Genomic DNA, 7158 nt, shown 5'->3' on the forward strand with positions numbered 1-7158 from the left:
AGGAGCTTTCCAGTATTGAGACTCACACAAATTAATTTGACGCAAATTTAATATTTGTGCAAAATTTGTCAAACTCAGAAAATTTGAACTTTAAAAAATGTACTCATATCAAATACCGTAGATTGTCTCCATGTGCAACTGTTGGCACATAATTAACTACCAATACAGGCAATTTAACCCTTTATAAGATGCCGTTAATAGTAACTGCAGCATATATAGTACATGATATAGACAGAGGAAGCTCCCACTAGTTGCTCTTGTCTTTCTGTGATGCGACAGCAAGGTTTCAATGAGTTACTTGGGCAGTCAGGTGCCTAACTATTGGTATACAACTGTTTCCAGCATCTGAATATTAGGCCATGCTAGGGATTAACCTATTACATTTTTTTTATAACCACTGACATAAGTAATTATCATTCTTCCATGATGAAGTTATGCATAACTTTTAAAGACAACATGTTTTATGTCAGAGGAAGCTTATTTTTTTAACTCAAATGCAGAAACACAATGCATTATAGATCCTTTCAGTAAGATGGTATGCACTATATGTCTAAGTAGGGAAGGGAAATAATAGATAAAAAAACAACTCTAATTATTAACATACATTTAGAATGGGATGAGCATAGGATTTGGACTCTAAAAATGAGAATTTAGAACAATTTTGGAGAACTACATTCACATCACATGTGCCACTTGTATTGTTTTGTTTTACAGCAATGGCCAGATGTGTCATTCTTACAATATGGTGACCTATAGTTTCCATGATTTTAAATAACACACTGCACACTAGGCAATCAAGAACTAGACATTTTTAAGGAATACTACGCACATGCCCTGTCAATCTATTTTTTATCTTTTTTCCCGTTTACTGCATTTTCTGTTTTGCAATATTCACTTTTTTCCCAAAACTAGGGGAAAAATGGAGGTGGGTCTTACAAATCGCATATGGCTTACCGGGGTAGCAGTGGCGATGCAGGGTCGGTGATACTGTGGTTTGTTAGGTGTCACGGTGGTGGGCGCCATTGATCTGCCAGTGGCCTTGGAGGAGGGGGTATCGCAACTCAAGAGGGTCAATGTGCAGCATCGGAGTGTTGGCGATACTGCGGGCTTGTGGGATATCGTGATAGCGGGCGCCATTGATCTGCAGGCGGACTGCTTTGAATCACCATAATACATATACTCCGGCACACTGTAGAAAGATTAATCAAGAATCCAATATGATGCTCCAAAAAATGTCTTTATTATAAACAAAAGATTGTCCGACGTTTCAACCCAATTCGGGTTTTCTTCAGGGACTAATATACAATAACAGAAAAAGAAAAATTACAAGGTTACAATGGTACATAATGTTACACAATCACAATATGTATTACATACGAGAGGGAAGAGGGTGTGGGAAGGGTTCATCATGAAAACAGGTTCCAAATAATGAGCAATACATAGAGAAGGTACATGAAAATCACCCATGAATTCAGAGATTACATACAGCTAAGAATAATCCTCCCAATTCGGGATCAATACAACAAGTTTGTACCAAATCGGAGAACTGGAGGTAAAGACATACCTATGAAAGCTAGAACTAGATTTCTTAAATGAGCACCAGAACACGGTTGCTGAACCAACTAGTGGTATCCGTAAAGGTACTAAAAGGTGAAACATGGAATATTAGTGTCACACATAATGATGAAAAAAAGAAAGAAATACATAAGGTTATATCTAGGGTATACCTAATTAGAACCAAATGGTAAGATCAAAACATCAGATCGAGTGGATACTGTAGTGAAGGAGAAACCTTCGCCGCTCTGGGGGATTAGATAAAGAAAACATCCTTTCACTATTAGTGTTTTGGGTCAGGACCTAAAAATCTATGAGTTCCAAGAGAAGGCGTACCTTACAGATGTGATAGGTGTGTCAATCCCTCAGGGGTCATGAAATAAAGTAGTTCTACAAAGTCATAATGAGTATAGTGAAAACAATGTGGGAGAACGTATAAATGTGAAGTACGTGAAAGCTTTTGCATAGTATATCTTCCATCAGTGAGAGCATACCTCAAGGATGAAGTTAAAAAAGAGAGGGTCCGGAACCTCATCCAGATCTGTCTGACTTATATGGGTGGATGGTTAGTGCTGTGATCTACAAAATTATGAAGATAAAAACAGAATGTGTACCGAGATATCATAGAGATACAGGGTGATTGAGATAAGGAAAAGTTATATTACCTATAAAATAGGGAATGGGTTTCAAAATGATTCCTCAGGAATATGAAAAATCAGGGTGAAACACAACCACCTCTTATAGCAAGTAGACCCGGACGGGTTATGCTGCATCCGTCAAAGATACAAGGATCTGTGTAAACATAATGAACTGGAAAGAATGTATGAATATGTGGACTGTAGTATAAATTATAGTATTTTTCTGACCAATATAGGAGACTCCATCCTACCTTGTACAATAAAGATATTAAGGTGTAGGTGAGGCTGCCTCAGTGGTGTGGTGAAGCTGTAGTATCTATATACGTCCGTTATAGATGAGACAGCGGCTGTAATGTATAGAGAAGGGGGTAAGACATGTGTGGTTATACCTGTCTATGGGCTAGAGGGTATAAAAGGTTGGAGACAACGGAATACCTGACCTGATGCCATCTGCGTATAGGGTGTAGATAGGAGCGGGCCAAAGGCTCTGGGGAGTAGATGAAAGGGTTAAAAGCAAACACAGGAAAGAGGCAACCAAGTGATTGCAAAAGAGAGGACCAAGACTAGTAACCCAGGGTGAAGTATAGAACTATACGTAACATACCTTAATGGAGGGTGCAGATCTACATCAGCCACGTGTAAGGCGCCAGACGCCATGTGTGCTATGTGCTGGGTTTTTTATGCGTAACCAGGAAGTCGAAGCTTCCAATGGGGGACGGGCTATGTGCGTCATATGACTGGCTGACGTCCGCCGACATGTGGACGTCATGGGCCGCGCACGCGCGGTCCAACGCCGCGGTTGCAGCGCCGGTCCCGCGCATGCGCGGGAGACAAAGCCCACATGCCGGCGTGTGAGGGAAGTGGGTGTTGATGTGTCGGATATCACGCGCACGCGCGGAGACACACTATACGGCGGCATCTCCACGCGTGCGCGGAAGACAGACACATACAAAGAAGTAACGTAATATCCTACGCGCGTGCGCGTAGGATCCCGTGGCCAGAGCGCGCATATCGGGGCCAGGCGCCATAATGACGCCGTGCACCGAGAGCGCGCAGGGGACAGGAGATCCCGCGCACGCGCAGTGAGAAGGACCATACAAACCGAGTGCAAGTGCTGGACATATTTCACAGGTGGCGTATGTGAGGAAGGTGCATTCAGAGGTTTTGGGTGACCTAGGAAAAAGAAAGTAGATGTTAGAATTGCAAGTATTCACCCTAATCATACTCCTGTGAATAAAGTTAAAAAAGGAAATTATCACCAATCAATTTGCTACATGTTATCAGGAGACACTTCTAATTGATCACATCATATTCCCGATTCAGCCCATGTGGTTCCAGGGTTCTTAAGGTGTGGATCCAATATGCCTCACGTTGTTTCAAGGCCCTTATCCTGTTGCCACCCCTCCTTATGGGGGGTATGTGTTCTAAGATCTGATATTTAAGTTGTGCTATTGTGTGTTTGAATGTAACAAAGTGATATGGGATAGGCAACATGGTTTGTTGACAACGGATGGTGGATTTATGTTTATTGATGCGGTCTCGGACATGTTGGGTAGTCTCTCCAACATATCCGAGACCGCATGGGCACTTAATGAGATATACTACAAATGAAGAGTCACATGTTAAAAAGTCTCGAATGTGAAACACCTTACCGGTGTGTGGATGAGTAAATGTGTCTCCCCGGGTTAGATTATTGCATTGCAAACAATGCAAACAGGGAAAGTTGCCAACTTTTGGAGTCCCTAGAAAAGTTTGTCGTGACGTACCGGTGGTAGACCCTATATCGGCCCGTACTAAATTGTCTCTAAGATTCTTCGGACGTTTGTGGCAAAACAACGGGAGTTGAGAGAACTCAGAGACAGAGGGATAGGCAGTTTGAAGTAATGGCCAGTGGTGCGCAACAATACCTTTGATTAACGGTGAAAATGGATGGTAGGTATTCACACACGCTACTCGAGGCTGTTTAGACCGGGTAGTATCTAATTGCGACGTGTCTGTCTTCCGCGCACGCGTGGAGATGCCGCCGTATAGTGTGTCTCCGCGCGTGCGCGTGATATCCGACACATCAACACCCACTTCCCTCACACGCCGGCATGTGGGCTTTGTCTCCCGCGCATGCGCGGGACCGGCGCTGCAACCGCGGCGTTGGACCGCGCGTGCGCGGCCCATGACGTCCACATGTCGGCGGACGTCAGCCAGTCATATGACGCACATAGCCCGTCCCCCATTGGAAGCTTCGACTTCCTGGTTACGCATAAAAAACCCAGCACATAGCACACATGGCGTCTGGCGCCTTACACGTGGCTGATGTAGATCTGCACCCTCCATTAAGGTATGTTACGTATAGTTCTATACTTCACCCTGGGTTACTAGTCTTGGTCCTCTCTTTTGCAATCACTTGGTTGCCTCTTTCCTGTGTTTGCTTTTAACCCTTTCATCTACTCCCCAGAGCCTTTGGCCCGCTCCTATCTACACCCTATACGCAGATGGCATCAGGTCAGGTATTCCGTTGTCTCCAACCTTTTATACCCTCTAGCCCATAGACAGGTATAACCACACATGTCTTACCCCCTTCTCTATACATTACAGCCGCTGTCTCATCTATAACGGACGTATATAGATACTACAGCTTCACCACACCACTGAGGCAGCCTCACCTACACCTTAATATCTTTATTGTACAAGGTAGGATGGAGTCTCCTATATTGGTCAGAAAAATACTATAATTTATACTACAGTCCACATATTCATACATTCTTTCCAGTTCATTATGTTTACACAGATCCTTGTATCTTTGACGGATGCAGCATAACCCGTCCGGGTCTACTTGCTATAAGAGGTGGTTGTGTTTCACCCTGATTTTTCATATTCCTGAGGAATCATTTTGAAACCCATTCCCTATTTTATAGGTAATATAACTTTTCCTTATCTCAATCACCCTGTATCTCTATGATATCTCGGTACACATTCTGTTTTTATCTTCATAATTTTGTAGATCACAGCACTAACCATCCACCCATATAAGTCAGGCAGATCTGGATGAGGTTCCGGACCCTCTCTTTTTTAACTTCATCCTTGAGGTATGCTCTCACTGATGGAAGATATACTATGCAAAAGCTTTCACGTACTTCACATTTATACGTTCTCCCACATTGTTTTCACTATACTCATTATGACTTTGTAGAACTACTTTATTTCATGACCCCTGAGGGATTGACACACCTATCACATCTGTAAGGTACGCCTTCTCTTGGAACTCATAGATTTTTAGGTCCTGACCCAAAACACTAATAGTGAAAGGATGTTTTCTTTATCTAATCCCCCAGAGCGGCGAAGGTTTCTCCTTCACTACAGTATCCACTCGATCTGATGTTTTGATCTTACCATTTGGTTCTAATTAGGTATACCCTAGATATAACCTTATGTATTTCTTTCTTTTTTTCATCATTATGTGTGACACTAATATTCCATGTTTCACCTTTTAGTACCTTTACGGATACCACTAGTTGGTTCAGCAACCGTGTTCTGGTGCTCATTTAAGAAATCTAGTTCTAGCTTTCATAGGTATGTCTTTACCTCCAGTTCTCCGATTTGGTACAAACTTGTTGTATTGATCCCGAATTGGGAGGATTATTCTTAGCTGTATGTAATCTCTGAATTCATGGGTGATTTTCATGTACCTTCTCTATGTATTGCTCATTATTTGGAACCTGTTTTCATGATGAACCCTTCCCACACCCTCTTCCCTCTCGTATGTAATACATATTGTGATTGTGTAACATTATGTACCATTGTAACCTTGTAATTTTTCTTTTTCTGTTATTGTATATTAGTCCCTGAAGAAAACCCGAATTGGGTTGAAACGTCGGACAATCTTTTGTTTATAATAAAGACATTTTTTGGAGCATCATATTGGATTCTTGATTAATCTTTCTACAGTGTGCCGGAGTATATGTATTATATTGACTGTTTTTCTCCAGAGCACCTACATTCAAGATAGGTCGAGCCAGGTTTTAGTCTCTATATGCTTTGAATCACCGGCTGTTGACGAGATGGACTTCAATAAAATAGCCGTAGAGGCCAATCTATGCATGCGCCGCCTCTGCTGCCATTTTCTTGAAGTTCATCGCGTCAACAGCTGCCGATTCAATGGAGCCTGCACTCTGCTGGCAGATCAATGACGCTCTCTGCCACCGCTACGACACCCCACGAGCCTGCAGTATCACCAACTTTCCGCTGTTGCACACAGACCCTCTTGAGCTTCAAAACCCCTTACTCCGAGCCCACTGACATATCAATGGTGCCTGCCGCCGTGACAGCCCACAAGCTCGCAGTATCGCCAAACCTTTGCTGCCACACACTGACCCTCCTGAGCCATGACACCCCCTCCTCCAAGCCCAGAGCATTGCCTACCCTGCCTTCTGAGACCTTCAGGAGCCTTTCCACTATTGCCGCTCCACCACTGCCGCTCCCCCTAGTGAGTTAATATAAGAGCCACTAGGATTATAACACGGACCCTCATTGTAACAGTAAAAATTATTTTTTTCCTATTTTTCGCCTTCAAAATTGAGGTGTGTCTTATAATCCGGTGCGTCTTATAAAACGAAAAATACAGTACTATATTTTGTATACCCTGTCATTATCATTACTTTGCTGGAATTGGAAAGCATATAAAATTACAATTTCCCATGAAGCAAATTTTAAGTTAGCAAAGATATAGTTAAATTGACTCAAAAACAGCTAATAATGCAAATGACTAAAGTTTTAGTTTTTAACTTGCTTCGAAGTACCGTTACATGCCATTATATAGAAGTTTGAATAGCACCCCAACCTTGTCCTGCTGCACTAAGCTGATTAATGTGTCAGAGAAAGGTACTTGAAAGCTATTGAACATTGCATCTTATCAGTAAGCTCACATTTTACTGAGCACACCAGAAGACAAGGAGAGTTTTATAATATAAAATAC

General features: G+C 42.4%; 2 long non-coding RNA genes across 2 annotated transcripts; one reads left to right on the forward strand and one right to left on the reverse strand.

The window, feature by feature from the left end:
* Positions 1-1187: 1187 nt before the first annotated feature.
* On the reverse strand, positions 1188-1946 carry LOC142250523 (uncharacterized). The gene is made up of 4 exons (XR_012725206.1): positions 1891-1946; positions 1728-1802; positions 1565-1643; positions 1188-1295 (listed from the first exon to the last, which is right to left on the reverse strand). It is a non-coding gene; the product is annotated as an uncharacterized LOC142250523 (long non-coding RNA).
* A 3428-nt stretch (positions 1947-5374) lies between these two features.
* Positions 5375-5756, forward strand: LOC142250524 (uncharacterized). The gene is made up of 3 exons (XR_012725207.1): positions 5375-5430; positions 5519-5593; positions 5678-5756. It is a non-coding gene; the product is annotated as an uncharacterized LOC142250524 (long non-coding RNA).
* Positions 5757-7158: the final 1402 nt, after the last annotated feature.

Source organism: Anomaloglossus baeobatrachus, chromosome 9, assembly GCF_048569485.1.
Source record: "Anomaloglossus baeobatrachus isolate aAnoBae1 chromosome 9, aAnoBae1.hap1, whole genome shotgun sequence".
Taxonomy (NCBI): Eukaryota; Metazoa; Chordata; class Amphibia; order Anura; family Aromobatidae; genus Anomaloglossus; species Anomaloglossus baeobatrachus.